This window comes from Peromyscus californicus, unplaced genomic scaffold (assembly GCF_007827085.1).
Source record: "Peromyscus californicus insignis strain IS unplaced genomic scaffold, ASM782708v3 Scaffold_22__1_contigs__length_63687245, whole genome shotgun sequence".
In the NCBI taxonomy this organism is placed as follows: domain Eukaryota; kingdom Metazoa; phylum Chordata; class Mammalia; order Rodentia; family Cricetidae; genus Peromyscus; species Peromyscus californicus.
In genome coordinates this window covers 53840865-53855977 of record NW_026294525.1, presented here as the reverse complement: position 1 = coordinate 53855977, position 15113 = coordinate 53840865, and the positions used below count along the sequence as shown (strand labels likewise).

Below are 15113 nucleotides of genomic sequence, written 5' to 3'. Positions count from 1 at the left end.
TGCTTTTACTCCTTCTTATTTTTAACCATCTTGAAATTTATGTGGGGCAAAGGCCCATGTGTGACATCAGCTGGATACTGAAGCATTACATCATAGGTTAGCGTTTCTGCCTTAGAGTCTAGTGAATATTGGTTCTCATCCTATTGAAGTCTTAGTGGAAGAGATCCTTGTACATACAGGCTTTAGCAGTGTACCGCAGCTAAAAAGTCCAGACATGAGCTTATCCTCAAGCTCAGCCACTGTCACCCAGTTTGCCAGCCACACCTTGTGCTCTGGGAGCTGGGCTCAGTTGTCATCAAAGCAGAAACTTGTGGTTACTGCCCCATGAGGATTTGGAATGCTAATACAGAAGTAATTAGTAATTTAGTTCAACTAAATTTCCACAGTTGTAGGTCTCCCAGAGAAGTGACTGAAGTATGAGGCATTTCCCTCTGTTCTTACCTAGATTTTCTTACGCTCTACTAAAGTACCTGCCGAGGTAACAGGGAAGGTCAGTGAACAACAATTATGGATGCTGAGTACTTGCCTTGTACTAACATCCTGGCACTTTCTTAATAAAATGTAATTGTAAGTAGCTTTCTGTCTCTACTGGAAGGTTTAGAATAGCTGACCTATTTTGATTTTCTGCATTCACTTTCATATAGCATTGAGTTAGCAAAGCTATGTCGTGGGTTTTGTATTTGTATTGTGTTCTCACCTCTTCATGCTCCTCTCACAGCTCAACAAGTGCTCTTGTGTCTTTTGTGTTTCTTTCCTGTTTCCTTGGACTTGGGAGCTAACCAGTGCGCATGTGTTTGAATGCTTAAGGAAGAGGAAAAGATCAAGGTCAGCACTGGATTTTAGGGTTAGACTAGGTAAAAGTTAAACTATCTAAAAACATACTGAGACTAAAAATTGAGCTAAAACAATTACCAAAGTGTTGGATTTCTGAGCCTGGGAATCTGTTTATCATGATTCAAGCCCCACTCTCCTGCAGGATACTTAGCTGGGGCATTTCTCTTTACCTGGAGATATGGAATCCTAATAATGTGGCCTGGAGGCTCTGGTGTTGCTCCCTCCCAGGAGAAGTCTAGCCTAGGTGAGAGGCACATAGACAAGGAGAAAAGCACAGTCTGAAGTTCATAGAAGACCAGGATGTTAAAAGTCCAAGACTGCCATTTACAATCCTGAGAAAATCTCAGTAATAATTAAAAACTAATATCCTAATGCCTCCTCTAAAAGGTGGCTTCAAACACATTGAAATTCTTAAAAATAACCTGAATTTATTCTTGTATCATGGTACTATACATTGAAATGCTACTACCAAAAGTAAACTTTTTTCCTGGGGAGGCTTACAAGCAAGATAATAGTTTTCAGTAAATCTTAATGGATAAACAGAATTCCAGTATAGGAGTTTCTAAGAAGAGGAATTATTCCAAGGAAAGGCATTAAACATGGCAGCTTGAAGTATTTTACCAAACAGTAGGTGATTCAAATCATCCCTGTAGCTTTCATTTTAAAAATCAAAATATATCTTTTCCTTTCTCTCTCCTCCTTCCAACCACTCTCATGCCCCCTTCTCAGATCCGTGGCTTCTTTTTCTTTAGTTAGTAATGTTACATTTGCGTACACAGATATAAATGCATAAATATATAAGTAGAACCTGTTGAGCCCATCTATTATTACATATATGTGATTTCAGGGCTGACCACTTGATATTGAATAACTAATCACCGGAAGACTAATTCTCCCTCTCACAGCTGTCATTAGTTTCCTGTAGTTCTTTGTCCTGAGATGGGGCCCTGTCAGATTTCTGTGTTCAGCATCAGCATGTCCATTGGTGTCTTACTTATGTATCCATATTATTGAGACATCACCAGTATTTCTTCCCTGTTATTTTTAGGAGAGACAACAACCTCAAAGCAGACTTTCTGGTCATCTGGCTCCCACTGAGGACCCTGAGCCTTAGATGCAAGAGTTATATTACAGAAGTACCAGATTTCTGGTACCAGACCTGTTGCCCACCTTTTTTTTCCTTTACTTGCATTTAAAAAATAAATTTTTCATTCATGTTACATACCAACCACAATTCCACTGCCCATCCCTTCTCCTGCTCCCCCTCCCACCTTTGGCCCCCATTATCCCCCCCATCCACTCCTCCAAAAGGGTAAGGCCTCCCATGAGGAGTCAACAAAGCCTGTTACATTCAGTTGAGGCAGGACTAAGCCCCTCCCCCCTTCATCAAGGTTGAGTAAGGTGTCCCACCACAGGGAATGGGCTCCAAAAAGCCAGCTCATGTACCAGGGATAGGTCGTGATCCCACTGCTAGGGACCCCTCAAACAGACCAAGCCACACAACTGACTCTCACATGCAGAGGGTCTAGTTTGGTCTCATGCAGGTTCCACAACTGTTGGTCTAGGTTTTGTGAGTTCCCATGAGCTTGGTTCAATTGCCTCTGTAGAGAGAGCAATGAAACAGATATCTTGATAGAGGGAACCATTATAGGGTTAGGTAGAAACCTGGTGCTATGGAAATTCCCAGGGATCCACAAGGATGACCCCAACTTAGACTACTAGCAATAGTGGAGAGGGTACCTGAGCTTGCCTACCCTGGTAAACAGATTGGTGAATACCCTAACTGTCATCTAAGAGCTTTGTCCAGTATCTGATGGAAGTAGATGCAGAGATCCACAGCCAAGCACCAGGCCAAGCTCCAGCAGTCCAGTCGAAGAGAGTGAAGAGGGTTTCTATGAGCAATAGGGGTCAGGATCATAATGTTTCCCATCTTTTCAGTGTACCCCAAATCCAATTTTGCGATGAATGCTTTTAAAGGATGGCCGCATCTGACTTGAGAACTCACTGTAGAAGCAGGGATAAAAGCCAGCACTGGCTGGGATGAAGCTGAATTAGGCCAGTCCGAAGAAGAGGCAGCAGTGTAGCCAGAGACAAGGTGCAGCGGCAGGAGTGGGGCCAGAAGCCTAGTTAGTAAAACTGCCAAGTACTTCATCTACAGTTTTCATCTGTAGGCAGCAGGGACTTAGCTGGCCCAAGAGAAGGGACATAGGAAGGGCTGCTGTTGGATTCTCACCATTGGTGTCTCATCTAACATTCATCATGGCCTTCAGAGGGGTCCACTTGGAATGTGTTGATGACTCCCGGACCTTCAGTTTTCATATCTGGACCCTGAGGTGTCACCTAGGGATGTGGAAAATGTGACACTGACTACTGGATCACATGTGTTTCCTCAACAGGTAAATAAATAAATATCCATTCCTAGACTCTGGCCATGGAAGCATGTAGGCTAACTGCAAATCTTCACCTTACCCTTCTCCTCCAAACCCAATTCCCAAGTTTCCTCTCTAGCTCTGTGGCAGACCAGCTGCTGCAGCATCCTTTCCTTTGCAGTCCCCATTTCCAGTGGACACCACATATCGCCTCCAACCTTCCTCTCCACTCATCCTGTTATTCTAGCCCCCAGCTGCGGTGATATATTGTGTCCCCCAATATATTATGCACCCTAATAAAGCTTATCTGGAGATTAGAGGGAAAAGGCAGCCACTATATTAAACATAGAAGTCAGGCGATGGTAGCACATGCCTTTAATCCTAGCATTTGGGAGGCAGAAATCCATCCAGATCTCTGTGATTTCAAGCCACACTGGGAACAAAGCCAGGCATGGTGGCCCATGCCTTTAATCTCAGCACTAACCATAGAGGTCTGGAGGTATGTACAGACAGACAGGAAGTGATGTAGCTAGGTGGAGAGAGGATGTGAGATGGCAGAACAGAGAAGGCATATAGGCATGAGCATACAGGAAGTAGTTCTCTCTTAGCCTGAGGATTTCCTAGGGTAAGAACTTGTGGCTGTGGCTTGTTCTGTACCTCTGATCTCTCAGCTTTCACCCAATAACTAGCTCCAGGATTTTTATTAATAAGACCATTTAGCAATTCATCTTACACATGACCCTAACAATTTGACTGGGAAACTCCTATGGCTTCAACTTTCAGCAAAGTATCTAGATACAAAATTAATTCACAAAAATCAGTAACCCTTCTATACACAAATGACATATGGACTAGTTAGAAATCAGTGAAACAAAATCTTTCACAATAGCAGCAAATAATATCAGTAATCTTGGAATAAATCCTAGCAAAGGGTGAAAGACTTGTATTATAAAAACTTTAAGATAATGAAAAAAAAACTGAAGAAGATAACACAAGATAGAAAGATTTCTCATGGTCATTGATGGGTAGGATTAATTTAGTAAACAAAGCCACCCTACCTTACAACAATGTATTTCTTCAATGCAACCTGCATCAAAATTCCAAGAAATTCTTCACAGATCTTGAAAGGACAACTTTCAGCTGCAGTATGGAAATACATAACAACCTAGGGAAGCTGAAAGAAACTACTGCAATTTCAAGTTGTACTACAGAGCTATAGCAATAAAAACAGCATGGTATTGGCAGAATTGGCAGAAAGGAACATGGATCAGTGGAATCAAATTGAAGTCCAAGACATAAATGCACACACCAACAGATAGCTGACTTTTGATAAAGAAGCCAGAAATAGACACTGGACAAAAGTACAGAATCTTCAACAAATGGTGGTGGTCAAACTGGATGGCTGCTATGGAAGAATCCACATAGATTCATATTTATTACCCTGCACAAAGCTCAACTCCAAATACCGTAACATATAACCCGACACACTGAACCTGATAGAGGAGAAAGTGTGGAATAACCTTGAATGCACTGACACCGACAAAGCTTTTCTGAACAGAACAGCATTACCATAGGCACCAATATCAACATTAAACGGGACCTTATGAAACTGAGATGCTTTTACACAACAAAGGACACTGTTATTCAGACAATGCAGTAGCCTTCAAAATGGGAAAAGATTTTTTTTTTTTTACCAACTATACATCTGATAGAGGGATAATATTCAAAACGTAAGAAATTCAAAGAAGTAGATAACAAGAAAACAAATGAATCATTTAAAAATGAGGTACATATATAAACAGAGTACTCAATAGAGGAAACTCAAATGACTGAGAAACGCTTAAAGAAGTGTTAAATAACCTCAGTTAGCGGGGAAATGGAAATCAACACTACTTTGAAATTCCATCTTGCATCAGTAAGAATGGCCATGGTCAGTAACACAAATGACAGCTTGGGCAGGTGAGACTGTGCAGTAAGAGAAACACTCATCCATGGCTGGCGGGACTGTAAGCATGCCCAGACACTACGGAAACTTGTGTGACGATTCCTCAGGAAAATGGGAATCAATCTACTCAAGATCCATCTATACCGTTCCTGAGCACCTTTCCCACATGACTCTTCATCCTACCGCAGGGACACTTGCACCACTGTGTTTATTGCTAACCTATTCATAATATTCAGAAACTGGAAACAGCCTCGATGTTCCTCACCAGAAGAATGGGTAAAGAAAACGTGTTACATTTACACAATGGAATATCACTCAGCTGTTTAAAAAATGAAATCATTAAGCTCACAGTTAAATGACTGGAACTATAAAAAATGATCCGGAGTGAGGTAACTCATATCCTGAAAGAAAAAAAGTTATAATGTATTCACTTACACATGGATATTAGCTTTTAAATGAATGGTTAAAACCAAACTCCAGTCTATATAACCATAGAAGTTAGATGTAGAGTAAGGGACTTGGAGGGACAGAAAGATCTCATTAGGAAAGGGAAATAGAATAGATAGTTATGGATGAATGTGGTGGGGCCTGGAATGGGAGATGAAGTATGGAGGGTGAGGAGGTGGATGAAGGAGGGAATATGGGAGAGACAGCTAAAATTAGTTGGACATTTGAGGGATGGTATGAGAACCTAAAATATGTACATATATGAAACCAATATAAATGAAATTGTCAAATTATAGGGGAGACAGAGCTCCAACTCAGCATCTGTTTTTTACCAAGATTGGCTTACATCTAATTGAATTTTTTGCCAGTGGGTTATCCTGGAAACCCTCAAACAACCCGGGCTGTTGCCAAGTCTATATGCTCTTCTCCACAAACTGACAGCAAAACCCCATTGCTGAAGACAACACGTACAGCTCACTGAACATGGAGAAACTGAGCTGGTGCCTACATGAAATCCCTAGTTGTTAGCATCTTTGGTACAGGAAGGTACTCAGCGGGCTACCAAAAGAGAAATGAAAACAACAACCCAGCCACAAACCCTTCCATCTAAAACGGTATCCTCCCTGCAAGATATGCTAATGCATCTGTGGCACAAATTGTGTGTGAGCAACCAATTAATATCTGATTTGACATAAGGCCCACTATACAAGAAGGGACCCGTACCCAGCACTGCTTGTGTGACTAAGAACCTGAGACTAGATAGCCCAGGAACCTAGAGGAGAAACAAATACTACCATTCTACTAAAAAAGAATAGCAATAAAATTACTCCTAATGACATTCTGCTGCACTCATAGGCCAGTTCTTTGCTCATCAATCATTATAGAAGCTTCCTTCTGAAGCAGGTGGGAGAAAACACAGAGTTCCAGAGTCAGACAATAAGCAGAGTGTATGAGACCTAGGCACACTCAGCCCTACACAGGATGTCTTCATCAAATCCTCCCCTTAGAGTTCAGGGAATCCTGCCAAAGAGGAGGTCGAAAGAGTCAAGAGCCAAAGAAAATGGAGGACATGAAGGACACAAGGCCTAATCAACAGCGTTGAAGCACGTATGAGCTCACAGACATGGGAGGTCCACATGGGTCTGCACCAGATGGGTCCTAGAGCTGCAAGAAGAAGTGGACACAATGCTTCTACCCCTAGCACAGAAGCAATCTCCAATTAATAACAACTTGGGAGTCTCAATTTTATCTTATTTTATTTTATTTATATGTTTATAATTTTTAAATTTGTTTTTGTCTTATTATATCTATATATTATATCGTATTTTTATCTCTTAGAAATCTGTTTGCTTTTAATGAGAGGCAGAAAGATGGGAGGGGAGGATAGGAGGAACTGGGAAGAGTAGAGGGAGGGGAAACTGTAATAAGGATATATTATGTGAGAAAAAAACATTTTTTCAATAAAATGAAAAAACTCACAAGGAGTAACAGTCATCTTTAAAAGAAATATCACTCATTGGGGAGCTTTGCTGACAACTCTCAACTTAAAATTATTTAATAAACCACCTTTAATTGTCATCCCCCAAAATAAAATAACATGAGACCCATCTTCTGATTTCAGCTTCTACACGGGCCTTAAGATGTTCCCACTCCGGCTTCACAGTTGCACCGTGAGAATGTTTTCCAGGTTGTCCTGTGTGCAGATGGCCTAGTGTGACAACCTCTTCAAGCCTTCTTAGATGATGTATAAAAGCAAAAAGTAAAACATTAAAAAATTTAAAAGGAAACAAAAAATGAGCACATATGCAATTGTGCATTTTTCCTATTTTTTGTTTTCTTTGTTTTGTTATGTACATTATTGTTCCTTGGTTTCATGGAAGAAATGATTTAAAAATAACTATTTTTTAAAAAAGCAAGAAAAAAAAGACAGATTTGGTGTCACAGCCCGTCAGTACCTCAAAGCTAAGACAGGATAATCAATGATTCTAGGACAGTCTTGGCTATACTGTAAGACTAACAAAATACCATATAAAAGAAATATGTAAGATAATATGAAATATAAAACAGTTATAAAATACATAAAAGTCAAATTTACTACTAAATATGCTGGTGGTAAGTTCCCAAGTATTCTGTTTAGTATAATTGGCCTGAATGGACCAATTAGGTATTTGGCATAACACAATCATTTAAAAGATGATATCACATTCTTGCTGATTCCTAGTGGTAGTGTTGTCAGTTAGATGTTTGAAAAGCCAAGACTTGCTGCTTGGAAACTCATATACCCAGGAAGACGTTGACACTGCATTGATGGCGGGCTTGAGAAGAGCAGTAACTGGATGTTGTTAGTGACTCTTAGTGATGCAGGTAGACCAGTGAGCTGGGAGGGGGTGCAGCTTTTGAGGAATGTGGCAGGGATGCATGCAGTTCTGAGGTCAAGTGGCTCAGTGGGGCTGGGGACTTGTATGTGGGAAGCTACTTAAGCTCATTCCTCCTAAGTTGACTCACCACAAAACTGAGTACAGACACCCAGAAGGAACAGAAAAATATTCTCACAGTGTATCATTGGTGTTTATGGTTGATGTTTCACCATAACTTTATTAGATAAACAAACAAACAAAAACAAACAAACTTGAACCTAGAATTGAGAAAAAAATTAAGAGGGGGGTGGAACTATGTATTTTGGAACACAGTAATGGTCACATGACTTTAAAGCCCATTTATTTTGACTACTGTATTCCATCTTATAAGTCACAATATATTTTTCTTTCTTTCTCTCTATCCTTCTCTCATACATTTCACTTTGACTGGTTTCTCCTCCCTTCACTCCTCCTAGTCCACTCCCAACACCTCCACTCTCTCCCAGATCCACTCCTCCTCTGTTTCCCTTCAGAAAAGAGCAGGCCTCCCAGGTATATCACCTAAACACAGCATAGCAAGTTACAGTAAGGCTGGGCACAAACCCTCATATCAAGGCTGGGCAAGGCAACTCACTAGGAGGAAAAGGCTCCCAAGCACAGGCAAAAGAGTCAGAGACAGTGCCAATCCCACTGTTAGGAGTCCCACAAGAACACCAAATACAACCATACTATATATGCAGAGGACCTAGCATAAACCTATACAGTCTCTTAATACTTCAATTTCTATGAGCCCTGTGAACCCTGCTTGACTGATGTCTGTGGGCAGTGTTTTCCTGGTGTACTTGACCATTCTGGCTCCTACAATCCTTCCTCTCCATCTTCTGCAGGGTTCCCTGAGCTCTGCTTAATTTTTGGCTCTGGGTCTCTGCATCTGTTCTCATCAGTTGCTGGATGGTACCTCTATGATGACAACTGGGCTAGATGCCAATTTGAGTATAGCAGAATATCATTAGAAGTCATTCATTGGATTTATTTATTTGTTTGTTTATTTTTGCCAGTCCTGTTTGGTTCTACACTATGTTTCTGCGCTATCTAGCCTCTGGTTATGTCCATCCAGGCAGTGTCAGGCATAAGCTCCCTCTCTTGGCATGAGCCTCAAGTTAGACCAGTCATTACTTGGCCCCTTCCACAACCTCTGGCCACCATTATCCCAGCACATTTCACTCAGAGTGGATAGATCAGAGGGTCTCAATCTCTGGGTCCCAAATCCTTTGTGAGGTAGAATGACCCTTTCACAAGGGTGACATATCAGATATCCTGCATATCAGATATTTACATAACTATTCATAACAATATCAAAATTATAGTTATGAAGTAGCAACAAAAATAATTTTATGATTGGAGGTCACCACAACATAAGGAACTGTATTAAAAAGTCACTGCAGTAAGAAGGTTGAGAAACACTGAGGTAGATAGTTGGCTATAATTTTGTTATCTTGATGTTATGAACCATAATACTACAGAGATTTACGGAAGTGTTCTATGGTATGTTTGTGCAATTGGGAACAAACCTGGTGTGTGCCCAGACACTTTCCAAGAGCTTCCATGCACCTCCTGTGCATATATTTTCCCTCTTCTCATCTCTAGCTGTTTCTTCTCTTACCCTTTTTAACTACAAGAAAGGAATTTTGATCAGTGGGTTCTAAATTAGAGTCACAGACATACAGAAGATGTAGTAGTTGAAAGCTTTTGTGACTGGGAGAACTGAATAGTGGGTTCAAATGGTGTTTAGCTGAGAGTGGAAAGCAAAGTGTCAGCAGTTTTCCATGTGTCTAATGGTCATGTGATACTGCATTTAGAGCTATGCCTTTCTCATGTTTTCATTAGTTTGGGAGTACTTTGATTTTTATCAAAGGTACTGAAGTGTCCCAGAGATGAACTTTTATCTCTCATATGATTAGGCTTTCGTTACACTGAAGTTTTCCATATTTCTGTGACCAGTTCCTGATTTGACACGTTTCACCGTTTCCATACTGTTAATGTATGTGTTGTTTACAATATTTTTATATTAATTGTCCAACTCTGTTTTCTATATTTCAAGAAACTTCTGTTTAACTATGTATTTTATTAACAGTATTTTATTCTATTTTCTTCTACATCAGCTTGAAGTTTTTGTGCTGTTTTAAACTATTACTACACTTGTTCCAATTCAAAATACCTACCTGACTTACAAAAATTCTATATAAATAATTTTACCTCCTCCTTGAGTAAAACCCTAAAATATTAATATTATTTACTCTAAGTCAATTTAAAGACATGTCATGTATCATAATTCTCTGTAAACCTCATTCTCACAAGACATAATATCAGCATGTCATCCTATAAATGTGATTAACATTTATTCACATATTTTATTCACCCATTCCATTGTTCATCATTCTACTTACATCCCTCATTTCAACTAATATTATTTTTTATTCTTCCTGAAAAACAGCCTGTGGCATTTCTTTTAGTGTAGCCTGCTGATAATGTATTCTGTCAGGATTACTTTGTCTCAGTATGTCTTTGATTTTGATCTTTGTTTTTGAAAGGCATTCTTCTTGGTAAAGAATTAAAGGTGTATTTATTTTTCTTGAAGTTCCCATTTCATTAGTTTCTGGTTTCCACTGTTTTTGTTAAGAAGTCAGCTATAAATCTGATTTACACTTCACTGTAGGTAATATGTCATTTTTTTTTTTGGTGGCTGTCTTTAAATTTTCATGTGGTTTTTCTCTTCGTTTTACCATACTGTGACTAGACACGTGTCTCACATGTAGATAATGCCTGTCTAATGGTCATCTATTTATCTACCATCTATCATCTATTATCTACCCATGTGCAATTCTTGTATGCCTTGGTGTTCATGGAATACACTGGAACTTGTGGATTCAGCTCCAGTATTTCATCTTCCTGCTGAAATCTCAGCCCTAGTTGGAAGTCCTACTCATCTCTTCCAGTCAGGTACTTTTAGGAGAAAATAACAGTGTTTGCCTCACTGAATTTTTATTTTCCCCAATGCCTTTCCCTAGAGTTCTTTACTGCATTCATGTGTTTCTGAAAAAATAAAGACTAAAATCAATACACCCATTAAAAACACAGTGTGGTATTGTGAGATGAATTGTATTTTTTTTCCTTTTAGGAAGAAGAATATAAATAAATGATAAGTTTTTCCTTTAAAATTTTCCACAGATTCATAATCTGACATAGTTTCAACATGTTGCTGGAAATGTATAAATAGATAATGACTGAAAAAATTTCTCTGAATGCTAATAATTTTCTCTAAATTTCATTCTATATTATCTCAAAGGAAGCTTATATACATCACAGAATTAATACCGAGTTTCAAAGTAACTTTTCAGGATATATTTTTCCTAGTACCTTTTAAAAGTTATGTCATTTCTTAGTTTGGAGTTGAACTGATAACTGCAATTTAATCAAATAGTATGCTTAAAATAACTTATGGGGAAAATTCTTCAAAAACTTGTTTACTAAATTTATAATTTTGTATCTTTAGAAATTTATTTCTCAGCTGCTACTTTCAGTAGCCATGAGTAACCTTCATTTATATTACATTTGCCTCGAGATAATAAAGTTGTATTTCTCAATAAATCAGTGGAAGTCTTGAGTGACTGCATCCAGTGCAATGTGATAGTGTAATGTGGTGTGATATCTGCCGTTTAGGTTTGCTTCTGTTTCTGTGTTCACAGTGAGACCTGTGTCTCAGTGCCATTGTGCTCTTCAACAAATTAGAAGAAAATCAGAGTCAAATGTGATGTAAGGATTGACAGTGTGTACCTCTGTATTCGATTGCCTAGCAGGAAACACTCCATTGGGCTGAACTTGACACTGTGATGAAAGATTCTGATTTTGACATTTATTCTCACTGGAGAAACACTTCATATAACTCAAAAAAACATTAAGTACTTAATGTTTTCTAAACTTATTTTTTTCTTTAGAGTAAGTAAAACATTTGGCAGTTTATTGAACAGTTGATCCAGTATGATGCCTCAGGGAGGCCAAGATCTTGCTAAAATACTTAAAACTAATGATAGTTTACATCCTCATTCAGGGCTAGGAATGCTTATCAGGTATGAAAAATGGAAAAAACCACAAGAATGTGCAGAATAAAGGATTCAGGAAATATCAAAATTAGTCAACTTCAGCTGTGAGCTCTAACCTTGAACTTTTTGTATAAAACTTCCTCATAGTGTAATTTTCTTTATTCTACAAACAAAAGAGCTAAGTAATTATTTAAATTTTTATTTTTTATATTTATGCACAAATATCTTGTTCATAACTAGATTTAGAAACTTTTTAAATAATTTAGAAACTTTTAAAATAATGTGTTAAAAATTTTGAGGAAAGTATAGTCATATGATTAGGTTGCATAATTTGCTTTCTAATAGGATACCATAGTTCTAGAGAGTTAGTATGTGACTCATTGCTGGGGATGCCTTTCTGTATGTTGTGAATGTGTTGCTCTGGTTGATTGATAAATAAAATGCTGATTGGCCAGTAGCCAGGCAGAAGTATAGTATAGGCAGTATAAGCAGAGAGGAGAATTCTGGGAAGTGGAAGGCTGAGTCAGGAGACGTTGCCAGCCACCATGAGAAGCAAGATGTAAAGTACCAGTAAGTCACAAGCCACGTGGCAGCTTATAGATTAATAGAAATGGGTTAATTTAAGATATAAGAACTAGATAGCAAGAAGCCTGCCGTGGCCATACAGTTTATAAATAATATAAGTCTCTGTGTGTTTACTTGGGTCTGAGTGGCTGTGGGCCTGAGCAGGACTGGAGAAAACTCCAACTACAACTCATGAACTGTGTGTCTAAAAATTCATTTGCAACCTCAGCATTTGGAGTTAATTAAATATTTGGTGGTATTAAGTCTCCACATAAAGTATTTAAAACTTTTTTATAAGTATGTATTTATTAATTAATTTTTGTGTGTATGTGGTGGGGGCAACACATGTGCCATTGAGTGCATGTAGATATCCCAGGGCAACCTGCTAGATTGGGTTCTGTCCTTCTGTCATCTGGGTTTCACCAGTCTTGGCAGCAAGCACCTTTCCCACTGAACCACCTTGCAGGTCCCCACATTCTGTTATGTATCTTTTGAGTATATTCACAGTGCTAAATGGTTTTAATTTAAATGTCAGCTATTTTTTTTCCTGGAAAATGAGCTGTTTAAATATGTAAGTCATATACTTGTTCATTCATGAGCAATGATATAACTAGCATTTGGTTAATGCCCAATAAACAATGAATAAATGAATTAAAAAATAAGTTGTAGTTCAGGTCATAGTAGCCAGTGGCTTCCCCGTGAACATTTATAGCATTGCTCTTTAAAAGCAGGAAGCACAGAACTCTGTAACAACAGGAAAGAGGAAGAGGAAAGACTGATGGAAGGTAACTTGCCTCTGCTATCTTGGGTGCAGCACCACTATGAATATTGTCTTGAAATACAGGTTGCTAATCTTTGCAAACATAAGCACTCCTTCTATGTCCCTACCATGGTATCTTAGTAAGATGCTGCTAGTTCTAACTTATTATAATATTTGAGAACTTTAACTTGTGTCAAGCTTCAAACAAGATTTTAAAGCATCAACTGTGCAAGTTCTTCCATTTTTAGACTTTGAAATGTATATATCTAACATTTATAGGAGACTCTCAGCAGTATTATAAAATTTATTATCACTTGTGTTTAAAACAAATTATGAATCCACAAATGCAAACATGAGTTTAAGCTTCACAAACACCTTTAGATTACAATAAATAGGCAATAAATTATACGGTGAGATTTATTTCTTGAAAATGCAAATGAACCCATCTGGAAAATATGATAAAATCCTAGTAATTTAATAGGAGAATGAAGCTTGGAAAGCAGTTGTGACTAAGTGTCGTCTCAGTGAAAAATGGTTGGTTCTGGATACTGAATTAAAAATAAATGTGCAAGTTCTGAGGAAAATGGCACATACTGGAATGCTGTGGAAGATTGGAAATGACCACAGGGGTATAGTTTCAGTTTGCGTCACTAGTGCTGAGGAAGTTTGGGTCAACCAAGGGTAATGTAGACTGTTTTGAAGATGATAACAGGAGTAAGCATGCCCCTGTGATAACTAACTTTGGAGAAAATGACAAAATAATAACATAGCTTAAATTACTTAAGTCAAATCAGTGAGAAATTATGGTTCTCTTTATTTCAAAGCAGGTTATAAATCAAAACAGTAGAAGTAGCCACAAAAATGAAAGTTCTCTGATGTTCTTTAAAAGTCCAAGGAAATATAGAAATAGGAGTTGTCTTACAACTAGATATACTACTTCATATTGTATGAAAATGCTATAAAACAGTTTATTGGTATGACTACACACTTACCAGAGGGCACTGAAGAACTCTGTCTTCTGAAAAATATAAATAAAATTCAATTTAGGTGTGCAACATGAAAGTCTTCTCCTAAGTTTGCTTTAATATATTTATAACTTCCCAGATCACCCTCTTTTCAACTGTCTTGATCATGGGTAGTTGTGCTTGCTGACCATTTTAATTGTTGCATTTTCTCTTAGTGAGCTTGCGCATTAATTAGTTATCATTTTTAGGAACTGACTTAATATTTTAAAGAAAAATATCATTGCAAAAGTTTTCTGTTTACATCATTTATCTTTCTACAGAACTTTCCTTTTTTCCTGGACATGCAGGTAGAAATTTCTGTTAGGAAAGCATCATTCAATTACCTTTTAGACACAGACATGCTAAACAAACTTGTAATTTTAAACATCCTGGAAGCAGAATATCCTGAAGCCTATTCACCTGGATGGAATATGAAACAGATTTATCAGTATTTATATGTATAGTCCTCTAATACACATGCTCCCTCTATGTAAGATTTACAGAGTGATGTTGGAAATTTCCTTAGAGTTCTTACATAACCATGCAGTAAATAAACACAGTTTTAAAAGTTATTAGAAAAAATTCACCTACATAGCTTCAAGAAGCTAGATTTTACCATCCATTCTTTCTTATCATATATTTGGATCCATTTATTTTCAGATTCCCTAGCTCATAACAATTACTCTCTCTGCTGAGCAACCAAAGGCACCAATGTGTACCACCCATCTTAGCC

The 15113-nt window shown here is 38.1% G+C and overlaps 1 long non-coding RNA gene across 1 annotated transcript in view; it reads left to right on the top strand.

Annotated features, from left to right (window-relative positions):
• LOC128118161 (uncharacterized) overlaps positions 1–15113 on the top strand; it is a 134023-nt gene that overhangs the window by 58047 nt on the left and 60863 nt on the right. The window lies entirely within an intron of this gene.